We start from the raw sequence: 12,113 nt of genomic DNA, 5'->3' as shown, positions 1-12,113 counted from the left end.
TTTATCCAGTGACATTCCTCCATGTACCCAATATTGCTTCTTGAATGTTACTCTATACAGTTACATGTCACAGGAAGCTATATGGAAAGCAATAGCCACCTTTCCTGCTTACTTTAGAGTGAGATAAATCATGCTCAAGACTCCCTTTGACATAGTGAGTAAAACCCCACCATTAAGAAAGAAAAGGTAGGGTGACTACCGCAGTGGTTGCACTTTAAGTAACAGGAATGCCACCCACACTGGGACAAATTACAGTTTAACAGCAGGTCCTGCGATATTAACATATTTCTTAGAAAAGAAATCTACATGCTGGAGAAAGTGCAGAGATCTCTTTTTAAGATGTCTTTCCTGTGGTAACATAGAAAAAAATTGCTTACATTAAGGCAAAATAATAGGTCTGAAAACAAGCGTGAGAGCAAGCATCAGCCACACTTCAAGTATGTAAAAGAGAATTTGTAATAACTTCCAACCTGTCAAACAAATACAAATAAAGCTAAGGTAGAACAGGAAATTCAGTGGCATTTTTTTCTCTTCTATTAATTTTTTGGTTTTCAATGAAAAGCCCTCAGATATCCTTCCATTCCTTCCCAGTGCAGCATCTGTTACATAATTCAATTCTGGTTTATAGTTTCAGTAGTTGTGATAACCTCTATTCCCTATTTCCACTTCTTCAGTTTTTCTCTGGATGTTGCAGACAGTGCAGAAGTTCCGTCTGTGTTTTCTAAATGGATTTATTCCCTCCAGCCAAAAAGCACAGAGCTAATTATCAGAAGAATATAAATCTTCTTCTGTGAACTAAGGAAACATTACAACATTAAAAAAAGGCAAATCAAAGGAAAAATAGAACCACTGAGTAACAAAACAACTGAAAATAAGAGAACTCCAAGGGATATGTGGAAAAGCATACCTTCCCCACACCTCCTACAGCAGAAATTCAGTCTGATGGTGTCTGTATGGAAAGGGATATTTTAAGATGAAGTCTAAGAAGTTTCTATAGCAATGGCATCATATATGTGCCACTGTAAGATTTGTTGCCATTAGATTGGCCTACTCAGAAAATATGAACTAGATGGTATGCTTTAAAGTATTTTAGTATCGTTTACCATGATGTGCCTTCTTTTGTCTTGCTACATGGTGTCCTGTACCTTCCTCCCTCATATGACCACACCTTCTCTGGATATTATTTGTAAGACCATTCAGGTTCTTCAGCTACACACAGAAAAATTTTCTTTTCAAGCTGAAAAGATTGACTCTTTAAGATTGGTCTTTTCAAGACAGCTGGTCTCCCTAGAATGGTCTTACTGCATCGCTACTGTCAAGAGAAACACTTCATTCCTCTGTACAACAAATCTTGGTACAACTTGGAAGGAGGAGACTGCAATTTCTGTAGAGATTTGTCGTGGTTTAACCCCAGCCAGCAACTAAGCACCACGCAGTCGCTCACTCACTCCCACCCCATCCAGTGGGATGGGGGAGGAAATTGGGAAAAAAAAGTAAAACTCCTGGGTTGAGATAAGAACGGTTTAATAGAACAGAAAAGAAGAAACTAATAATGATAATGATAACACTAATAAAATGACAACAGTAGTAATAAAAGGATTAGAATGTACAAATGATGTGCAGGGCAATAGCTCAGCACCCGCCGACCGACACCCAGCCAGTCCCCGAGCGGTGATTCCCCGCCCCCACTGCCCAGTTCCTAAACTAGATGGGACGTCCCATGGTATGGAATACACCGTTGGCCAGTTTGGGTCAGGTGCCTTGGTTGTGTCCTGTGCCAACTTCTTGTGCCCCTCCAGCTTTCTCGCTGGCTGGGCATGAGAAGCTGAAAAATCCTTGACTTTAGTCTAAACACTACTGAGCAACAACTGAAAACATCAGTGTGTTATCAACATTCTTCTCATACTGAACTCAAAACATAGCACTGTACCACCTACTAGGAAGACAGTTAACTCTATCCCAGCTGAAACCAGGACAGATTAAATTCCAGGTGTACCGAGTTAAACAGACTATACTATTGACTAAGGCAAAGTCTGAGGCTAAAAATGTGCAGCTAGTGAGTCAGGGGAGGATTTTCATTAGTTGTTAATTCCTTTCTATAGCCCACAAACTCCTAAAACATCTAGGATGGAAAAAAAAAAAGAACTCGTTCTTTTAGTAACACTTGAAGAACACAGTTGGTATATAAAGCATTAAAGGGATGGAAATCCACGTAAATCATTTTGTGACTGCTAATAAACTTTTTGATAACATAGTCCCTCTGAACTCCCTATTGAGCACAATTCTGAACTGAATCACACTGTCAAAATGCTCAGAATAATGTTGTGAACAACAGAATCCTTCAAATCTAATGAGTATTTCCATGTCATAAATAACAAGAGTCTTCTGTTCACTGATCAATGAAATGAATTAGATGGTTCATGTATCAAAATCTAAATACTGCCTCTTCTGGATCACATTGGAAACTCTCATTTAAACAACCTTTTCTCCCATACAGATCAAACTAAATTAAACTAGAAAACAGTAAGATACTGAGCTGTGCTATTCAGCTGAAGGAGTGGAAGGCAACAGTGAGCAGCTGAGGGGAAGACCAAATAACATCTAAATATGGGCTGCAGATGATTTTCATTGGATAAATGGCAGAGTAGCTTTATCATACGGACACTTAATAGAACAAGTAATATTTTTAGCCACCTGTATGAGACAGTATAAATGTACACAAAACAAGTCTAAGCAAATTATTTAAAACCTGAAAGATGCTTCACATTTGTGCCTTGAATTATTGATTCAGCCAAATATAGATTGAGTGCCTGGTTCATTTCACTGTAATTTCAAACAACAAAACACAGTTTTAAATAAATCGGGAAGTTAGCTATATAAAATGAATGGTGTTGTACAATTGCATTAGCCTAAGTTTCTACTGTGGTTTCATACAACCTTTCCACAATAGCTGTGTCTTCCTACATTTCAATGAGAAGAGCGATTGACATCCAAAAAATGTTCATAATTATTAATCATAAAATGGCACCTGTGGTATCAAAATTTCCCCTACTATTATAATGAGAAATGTGTGGTGACATTTAATGTTTATAGAAAAGAGATGATTTTGCAAGGAAATAAAAATAAGGTTATTTGCACTCTTTTGTTCTCCATGCTTTTAATTGTATTCCTGTTATTATGTGTTAGAATTAAAATTAGTTTAAAACATTTGACTATTTTTATTCAATGAGTACTATGCAACAAACAACATTTTCACTAGGAAGTTTTCCATTATAAGATATTTTTTTTTCACTTTTATGATTTTGAAACTAAAGCAAAACAATTGGCCTTATAGTTTAAATTTATTATGAAAATCTGAAAAGCATCCACATGATATTTTTTATAGATATAGTCTCAGTGTTGGGTGGTTGGGTTTTTTTTTGGTAGGTTGTGGGGTTTTTTTGTGTCCTCACTCTCTTTAGAAAACAAGACCCCAATTCTTCTAAGAAAATCCTCATATTTTGACCACACCCAGTTATTCTTGGTCCATATTAAAGCCCAGCATTATAGCTAAAGATTAATTCTCCTTATTTATTAATTACATAAGATCCACACATACAATAAAGGGTTTTTTTTTCATTTGCATTAGCCTTTGAAACCTTTCCATGTAATCTAAAACTCCTAGAGCTAAAGAAAAATTAACATCACAGATAGATTAAGAGCCTCAACTCATCTGATATGTGGGAGATAAGAAATGCAACATTTAGAATTAATTTCCTTCTTTTAGTGCTCCTGCTGAAGGCAAAATCAAATATACTCTGCAGACCACACAGTTACACCCACATATTCCAGGGACATAAATGGTCTTTTTAATTCCTGATTTTAGTAGTATTGAAGTATCATCTCTCATTACTTCATTAATTCAAACTGAAAATCACATTAGCATGTTTTCTTCAGTCTTAAAAGTAGTACTAACATTCCTTATATGAGCTCCTTGTTTCTTTAATTTTGCAGATATGGCCTGGCAAAACTTGCAGGAAAATATTACAAAGAATGAGGCAAGGTGGTAAGTGCTGAGGGTAGCTGGACAACCTGAGGTGTGTGACTGAACATAAAGGCCAGTCAAAAGAATTTGAGACTTAAAACCTAGATAAGATGCTCCTATGAATGGACTATGGGGTTTCCATGAGTTTACAAGCAATTCATCTCTGAGCTGCAGTGACCCTCTCATAGGCAAGCAACACAAAGTTACCAGGTTATGGTAAGGTTTGTCTCCATGGTAAATAAGATAGTGGGAAGAAACAGAAGTCTCTCAAAGCTCCCATTACATTGACACGACTAGTCTCTGCTGCAAATGATAACTGCTCTCTACCACCATGTTGGATGTCAGTGCATGTAATGATAAGAAAATTCTACTTAAATCAGCCTTTCATCTTCCATTTAGTTCACCATTACATAGTGCAATGGGGTCAACCTACAAACAAATACACATACTGATTATTACAGTCATAAATATAGGTACTAAAAAATACCTAGTCTGACTCTTACATGAAATTAATTGGAATCAGATACTTCCATCTTTGTGGGAAAAAAAACCAAACCAAAACCAAACCAAAAAAAAAAACCAAACAAAAAACTACAGCAGATACAGAAACACAACTGCTTTTTGCCTTTTTTTTTTTTTTTTTTTTTTTTTTTTTTTCTGCAGATACTCCAGATTCAAAGCTGAAAGCCAGAAACTGAAAAAAATTCTGGAAGCATAAAAATTAGACTCTTCCTGTTAAGACCCTTTATTTATTCATCAAAGTAATTTTAAGCACACTACAGCCTGATACTGCAAGCCTGGCGAAGATCAAAGACTACCAGAACCTAGAACATCTCCAAGACATTAAAAATAAACTGTGAATTAAAAAGAAAAGTTGCATTAAAGGAGGATAAAGCTGGAAATAAATTAATGTTCTACAATAAGCACTAGTACTACCTCAGTGCTTGCTGAAGTTTTCTAGTATAACATCTATTCAGTTCAGTCTGTGTTTGACAAAAGGAAGATACTTTTCTCAGTGGAAGACCAAGGGGTCTTGGGCGGTAAAAAGAGATTAGAAAGGAAAAAGGGAAAAAGAAAGCTCTTCCACTTTTTCTGATGTTAAATGGAACTCCTAGAAATGTTCAATGTGTTTGTTTCAAGTGGAGTTTTTGTTGGGAAAATTAGACATTGTCTTGGGACTTCAGGTCTTATTAATGCTATATGCTTTCTAAAAGATATCAGAAGGCACCAGGTCACATTGCATTATTTGTTCTTCTTTTAAAAAAAGATAAGTTAATTAAATTTCTAAACTTACCTATTTAGAAGAAGAGCTATGAAAAACTAATAAAAATGTTCAAAGCTCAAGGCCGCCTCTATCATTTAGACAAAGTCCTTTTGTCTTCATAAAAATATGTCTCTGTTTCACAGCTGCTATATAAAAAAGACCTGATTTTGATGTCCATTGCTTCAGTAAAAATCATTAAACAGCAGCTTTATGATCCTTAAAAGAACTCTGCCCTGAGAGATACTTAAATCACAACTTTTGCTGTTGAATGTCTGCCCTGAAAAGTCTTAGAAAAGAGCAAAAGAAGTCTGACCTGCTGTCGTGGTTTAACCCCAGCCAGCAACTAAGCACCACACAGCCACTTACTCACTCCCCCCACCCCCCGCCGCAGTGGGATGGGGGAGAAAATCGGGAAAAGAAGTAAAACTTGTGGGTTGAGATAAAGAACGGTTTAATAGAACAGAAGAGAAGAAACTAATAATGATAATGATAGCACTAATAAAATGACAACAGTAGTAATAAAAGGATCGGAATGTACAAATGATGCACAGGGCAACTGCTCAGCACCCGCCGACCGACACCCAGCCAGTCCCCGAGCAGCGATTCCCTGCCTCCACTGCCCAGTTCCTAAACTAGATGGGACATCCTATGGTACGGAATACACCGCTGGCCAGTTTGGGACAGGTGCCCTGGCTGTGTCCTGTGCCAACTTCTTGTGCCCCGGCTGAGCATGAGAAGCTGAAAAATCCTTGACTTTAGTCTAAACACTACTGAGCAACAACTGAAAACACCAGTGTTATCAACATTCTTCTCATACTGAACTCAAAACATGGCACTGTACCAGCTACTAGGAAGACAGTTAGCTCTATCCCGGCTGAAACCAGGACACCTGCAAAGATTCCAGAGATGCTTCAAAGCCTCATATGCTAAAAAGCAGCAATGTAACCACCATCACTCTGTGAGCTTATGAGCTGACAAATCAATAAAGTAAATCACTCCCAGACATCTCTGATTTGGGGAACGTGTTCAGTGAAACAGCACTGGAGAACTGTGCAGTGAGGAGGACACCAAAAGTGCATTTTTCATCTATGTCACAACGTGCAATATGGTGCCAGGTTGGGACAGAAAATAGGAGAGTGGTATTAGCCATGAGAGGCCAGGTTTGCGATTCCAGCTGTAATGTTACAGTATATTGCTGTGTTGCTTCAATGATTTGGTATGCATTGTGCTGTCTAAATCTCCCAGCCTACTCAGTTTTCTAACCAGGCACTGCCCTGCCTGACAGAGACATGCCCTTAGTCACACTAATCCTTTACTACTCGTCATCCTCATCTCTTAAGGGAGAAAAAGGTCAAGTTCTCAAAGAATTTAAACAAAAAAATGCTTAATAATTCACATACGAAAATTTCTGATATGTGTTTCTAGAAACGTGATGATTTTAAATTACAAATCCTCTGATGAACCTCTTGTCTTCACAAGTAAGATTCCAAAATACAAGAGTGATTCTTTAACCCTTCTTCAAAGACTTTTTTCCTCCAAAGCACATCCAAATGTATTATTCCTGCTCACCAACTCTTTGGAATGAGTGCTTACATCGTGTTGCAGTGTAAGAATACAATAAATTATAAGCTTCCAATTATTTACAGTTAAGAAGATTGAAATAACTTCCTAATGTACTCTTCTGAGAAAAGAAAATGTACCGAATGGTGTCTACCCTTATCTACGGTTGTGCATATTTGTTTGTCCCTTATGTGTAAACTATTTTTGAGAAATGATGCTTCCAATGAAAACTGACTTATTTTTATTTAATCACTGTGTGAGTCTCAATTTACTTGGGAATATGCTTATGTCATGGGGTCAAAATCAGACCTACAACAACCCTGTTTGAAACAATGCCTAAAAAGGTGGAAAGTGCTGCTTCAGACTCTGCATTCAGTTCAGGCAATATAAATACAAAACTGTCTTGCTCTGGGAACTAAAGCCACCAAAAAAGTTAATCTTCCTTTCTTTCTTGACAAGTAATACTGTATTTCACAGTATCCCCACTGATTTCCTTTAAAGCTCCTGGGGCTAAGGTAATACTCCCTTACTCTGACTCATTAGTCAGATTGGATATTTCATTGTCTCAGATACAGCTTTTAATAACAGTTCACAGGTCAACAATGGGAGTAAAAATTTTAAAACTGTGTCCCTTTTGAGAGCTATAGATACTCATTAAGTAAAGGCCTTTACCCATGTACTGCTATGTGGAACCAAATTCTCCTGAATGTGTATTTTGCTGGGTTTAATAAAGAAAAACTATTTGAAATAAACAGAATACTAGGATTCAAGGAAAAAAAAATATAAATGTAAGCTACTGAACATACAGCTAGATAGGTTCATGTATCTATTTCACACATATACAAATACTAGAAAACTTTACACTTCTGCCTTAGATTTAAAGAATTTCTCTGAAAAGTCTATTATGTCTTAAGAGGGAAGGTGAAACATCTACATCTTGTACACTGTTTGGAGCATGCTTTGAAGTTCAGCAGACTTTTAAGTAAAACATTCAAGCAAATCTTTGAAAATGTAACATTTCTTCCTCTAGCTGCATGGAGGTCAGATAATTTGCTTTGAGGCTACCTGAAACCAATGAAGTCTATAACTTCTACGTTAATGTGAGGAGTTGATTGTTTTTCATGCAGCCAGTAAGAAGAATCAATGTAGAAATACACAGTCTATTTTAAGCTGTGAAGTAGAATAAGTTGTTTCCTCAGACTTTATTCTTGAATGACTTCCCATAGAAGTAGCGTCAATGATATCGATTTGTGAAAATTTCTTTTTAAGCTACTCGATCCTAGAAAAACAAAAGTCCAGAAGATATCAGCTGGCATCTGCAGCTTCTGTGCTGCAGGCTTTTCTGTTGACAGCTCAGGGCAGTAGGCTGCTCCACTAAAAATAACCAGGGAATTACAAAACCCACCATGAGTCATCTATACCTGGGCTGTGGCCCCTGCTGAGCTATACACTTGTACAGTACCAGCCCTCTCCCCTCCTCTCTACCTTAGGCTAGCTAAAACCAATAAGAGCATCAAGGGAACAACGGAGACGGCTTCCAGGTTTTGCTGAGAAGCCGCAGCAGCTGACAGGGGCTGTGCTGCAGCAGCCCGGAGCAGCTGGAGGATGCTGGCTCCTGGCTCCAGCTGCCCCTTGCCCTGGCCAGGTTAGTCCATCCGTCCCTACAGCAGTGTGAGTGCTTCCCTTGCCACCAGCTGGCCAGGACCTCTTGTCCTCCTGAATATCGTTATGTCTTTGCTCATTTGTAACTGGATGGAATTCATTAAATGCCTGAGTAAAGTCCACTGGAACTTCCTAATGAGATCCTTTGTATATTGGCCTTGTCACAGTCAGCGGAGGTAGTTATTAATGGCAGGTTTCACCTTCCTTATGTGTCTGCATAATTTTTTTCAGAGGCTTGTTTGAAATCCTTGGAAGATTAGGAAGATTAAGATCCCCCCTCCCCCCCCCCCCCAATGGATTAAATCCTAAATTATCTTTTTTAATGACAATGTCTATATGCAGGGCAATTAACATTGATCCCACAAAAATCATCTTCAACAAATGTTTTTAACCTTTGATTGTTCTTCCTTTCCCACTGTGACACCTAAGACTTGCTTCTTTTTTATGACAGAAACAGCTTAAGCAGCAGGAGGAAACGTGTTCAGATCAGCAGAACAGTAAAATGTATCATTCTTTTCACCTAAGAATTCTTGCTTGCCTCTTTAGAAGCATGTTTAAAAATAACACTGTTTCTTCTGACTCATAAAATAAACCAGTACTGAGTGCTGACAAAGAACCCCACCATCATGGCTAGAACAGGCACAGTGAGTATGCTGTGCTTCAGCTTCAAAATACCTCCTACGGCGGATTGTATTCTCTTACAACTGCCACAGAGAAGATTAGAAGTATCTCGAAATCTCACCGCACTAGCAAAGTTTTGACTAGTTATATCCAGGTCTCTTCTGGTAATATTCTGTTTGCCTGGTGAGCTTTTGCACTGCTGTTAAACAATTTGTAATTTTAATTTAGCTGGATGGCGAGTTGGATATTGCAGTCTCCATAAACAGCTGTAACGTCAACATCTTTCACTTGTATAAATGTTGAGGAGGTTGACTTGAAGAATACTGTACTTTTGCAACTAGTTCAATGGCCCATAATTTTGATTGGATTATCATTCCGTATACAGAGAGGTCCGTACAAAGAATATGAAGTACAATTTAAGGAGAAAAACCCCAGTGTAACTGCAGCGAAATTCCCTTAGAAAATGAGTTTTCTCTGTGACTGCAAACCTTAACATAAAAGTTCATGCTTGGCTATAGTATCCCTTTTATGATCCTGCAGTTTTATTGGTTATATCATACTTTAGTAGTATGATAGATAATATTCTTAAGCTTCCTGAATGTGGACAAGCAACACAAACATTAAGAGCAGACACCAATACATACCATGAACTATGATTTTAGAAAGATGGCTTTTTATGCTAGATCACTGTTTTTCTTCCACAGTGATATTCAGGAGGAGGAGAAATGTCTTCCTCATTCTGCCTCCATACGACATTTCCTCATCATATTGTTCATTACTGTGCCATTGGTGGGTATGGTGTTCACTCACAGTTCCATTTTTAATGGACATGATGACTTTAGCTAGAGGCAGTTTGCTAACTTGTCGAACTTGAAATGGTAGATTCCTTCCCAGGTCATCTCCTCTTCCTTGCATTTTCTACTAATCACAATCTACTGATCTGCTTTCACTGACATTAACTTAACTTTAAATCATGAGATACTCAAACTGCATGGAAGTATCTTGGTACTGCAGTTTGAGCTAGCAGGAGTAGCTTCAGTATGACTCCCCCGACTATGTGTTGTTTAATTAGATTTTATTCATACAGACACTGCTAAATAGAAACTCTAATTCTATAATACTGACTTACAAAGCCTTATAAGCAACATAACAGGTCAACTAGGCCGACCTGCAATACAATCTGGGATACAATAATGAGAATAATTTTTCCCACTTCCATGCAAAATTCTTGCCTTCATTTAAAAAATTGAATAAGAATAGTAAATCATTACTCAAAAGTCTTCTATTTACACTACCTTTAAAAATCTCTTTAAGATCCCTGTAGCAAGGATTTAAAATAACATAAAAATAATGTCTGAAAATTTTGTTAGGAGAATAAAATTATACATTAATACATATCTAAAACATTATATTTCAAACAAATATTAGAAGTAGAGTAGAAAAGAATCTCAATGGGGATAACTATCTAGTAAAACTCTGCTCAGGTCATATGTAAAAAGTAAAAAATAATTAAATCCCATTGTCCATCCCAAGGGTGGAAAAAATAATTAAGAATTTAACTACTGGACTTGAAACCTTCAGAGACAGTATCCCAACAGAGAATAAATGTCTCTTTTTAACTCATTTTAGGTAGTGTGGTTTGTTTGATTTTCTTTTATTTCACCTCTTTTGTTTCCCGTTTAACAGAAGTATTTGATTGTGTGTTATTAATTTCACTGCATGTAATAAAATGAGATATAATTATGTTTTTAAGGCTACTGTCCATGTTGCAACATACTTAATGTGATAATTACTGTATACAATCAACAGTGATAATTTAAGTGCAAGCTACTCACACATATCTAATGCAGCTGCTCTTTATTTTCCACCAAAGTTAGTTCGTAAGTTAGTTTACAATTAAAATTAAACAATCTTAAAGTGCTCATAATTACAATATTTGGGTGGTACAAGATACACCTTTGACTAACGCGATGAGAACATACTTTGAACTTTGAGTTAAAATTAATGTTTATTTTTGCAGCTTATTCATTTTAAGTAATGGGATCTATTTTTGTTTTCCTTTTTGAATACATTACAAAAGAGAAGTTATTTTCAAACAACAAATTTACCTTTTTTTTTATCTACTTGCCCTCTTTATGGATTTGAGATTTTCTAGGAAAAATAGCTGTATAAATATATCCCATTAATTACAGCTACTTGATGAGGGGACTATTGTCATTTGCAGGTGTTTGGACTAATCCATGAAAAAATCTCCTAATGTCTTTCAAAAGGCTCATTGTTTTTTATATTTCAGACAGACTTAGCCTAAGTTGTGTCTTTAGATGTTAAAGAGTACTGAAGCATTTTTTTTTTCCAGGCTTTTGAATTATTCTTATAATATCCAGAACATTTGAGAAACAATTTTTAGCACTTTATTTTCAAGGATGAAATATGATTTATCATTGAAATTGAAGGCAGTCAACATGTACATTGGAAAGAAAACAGAAATTTTAATGCAGTTCACCAAATTAATTTCTATCCCAAGATTTTATTAGAGATACTGAAGAAAGAAAAATTAATAGACATATGGCAAATAAAGTGCACCATGATTTATACTTGAATAGCCAGAACTCCCTACACAGATACAGGTAAGCACAAATACACAAACTCTCATTTGCAAAGGTTTCTGCTGCATCTAGGAGTGGTATATTTGGCCGTTGTGTTGGAACACCATTAAAATGCCCAATGGCATTAAAATGCATAGCATGCACAGGGAGGTGAAATACGTGCTTTTGCTGCACTGATCATTAATTTCTACATTTTGTTCAGAATCATATTATGATTTAAAACTCGCTTCTACAAGCATTTAGTCCTTTTTCTTTTTAACGAACAACAAATGAAACAGCCAGTTTTCAAGGAATGCATCAGTTTTCATTTGTAACTGAATAACTAAATAGTTTTTTCTTTTTTTATATAATTTTTTGGTCATTGCACATTTAGTGA

General features: G+C 36.6%; 1 protein-coding gene across 1 annotated transcript in view; it reads right to left on the bottom strand.

Moving 5' to 3' along the window:
* MALRD1 (MAM and LDL receptor class A domain containing 1) overlaps positions 1-12,113 on the bottom strand; it is a 291,220-nt gene that overhangs the window by 129,488 nt on the left and 149,619 nt on the right. The window lies entirely within an intron of this gene.

The sequence above is a fragment of the Accipiter gentilis genome, chromosome 4, assembly GCF_929443795.1.
Source record: "Accipiter gentilis chromosome 4, bAccGen1.1, whole genome shotgun sequence".
In the NCBI taxonomy this organism is placed as follows: Eukaryota; Metazoa; Chordata; class Aves; order Accipitriformes; family Accipitridae; genus Astur; species Astur gentilis.
The sequence above is the reverse complement of the archived record's forward strand: the minus strand, read 5'-3'. Positions and strand labels throughout refer to the sequence as shown.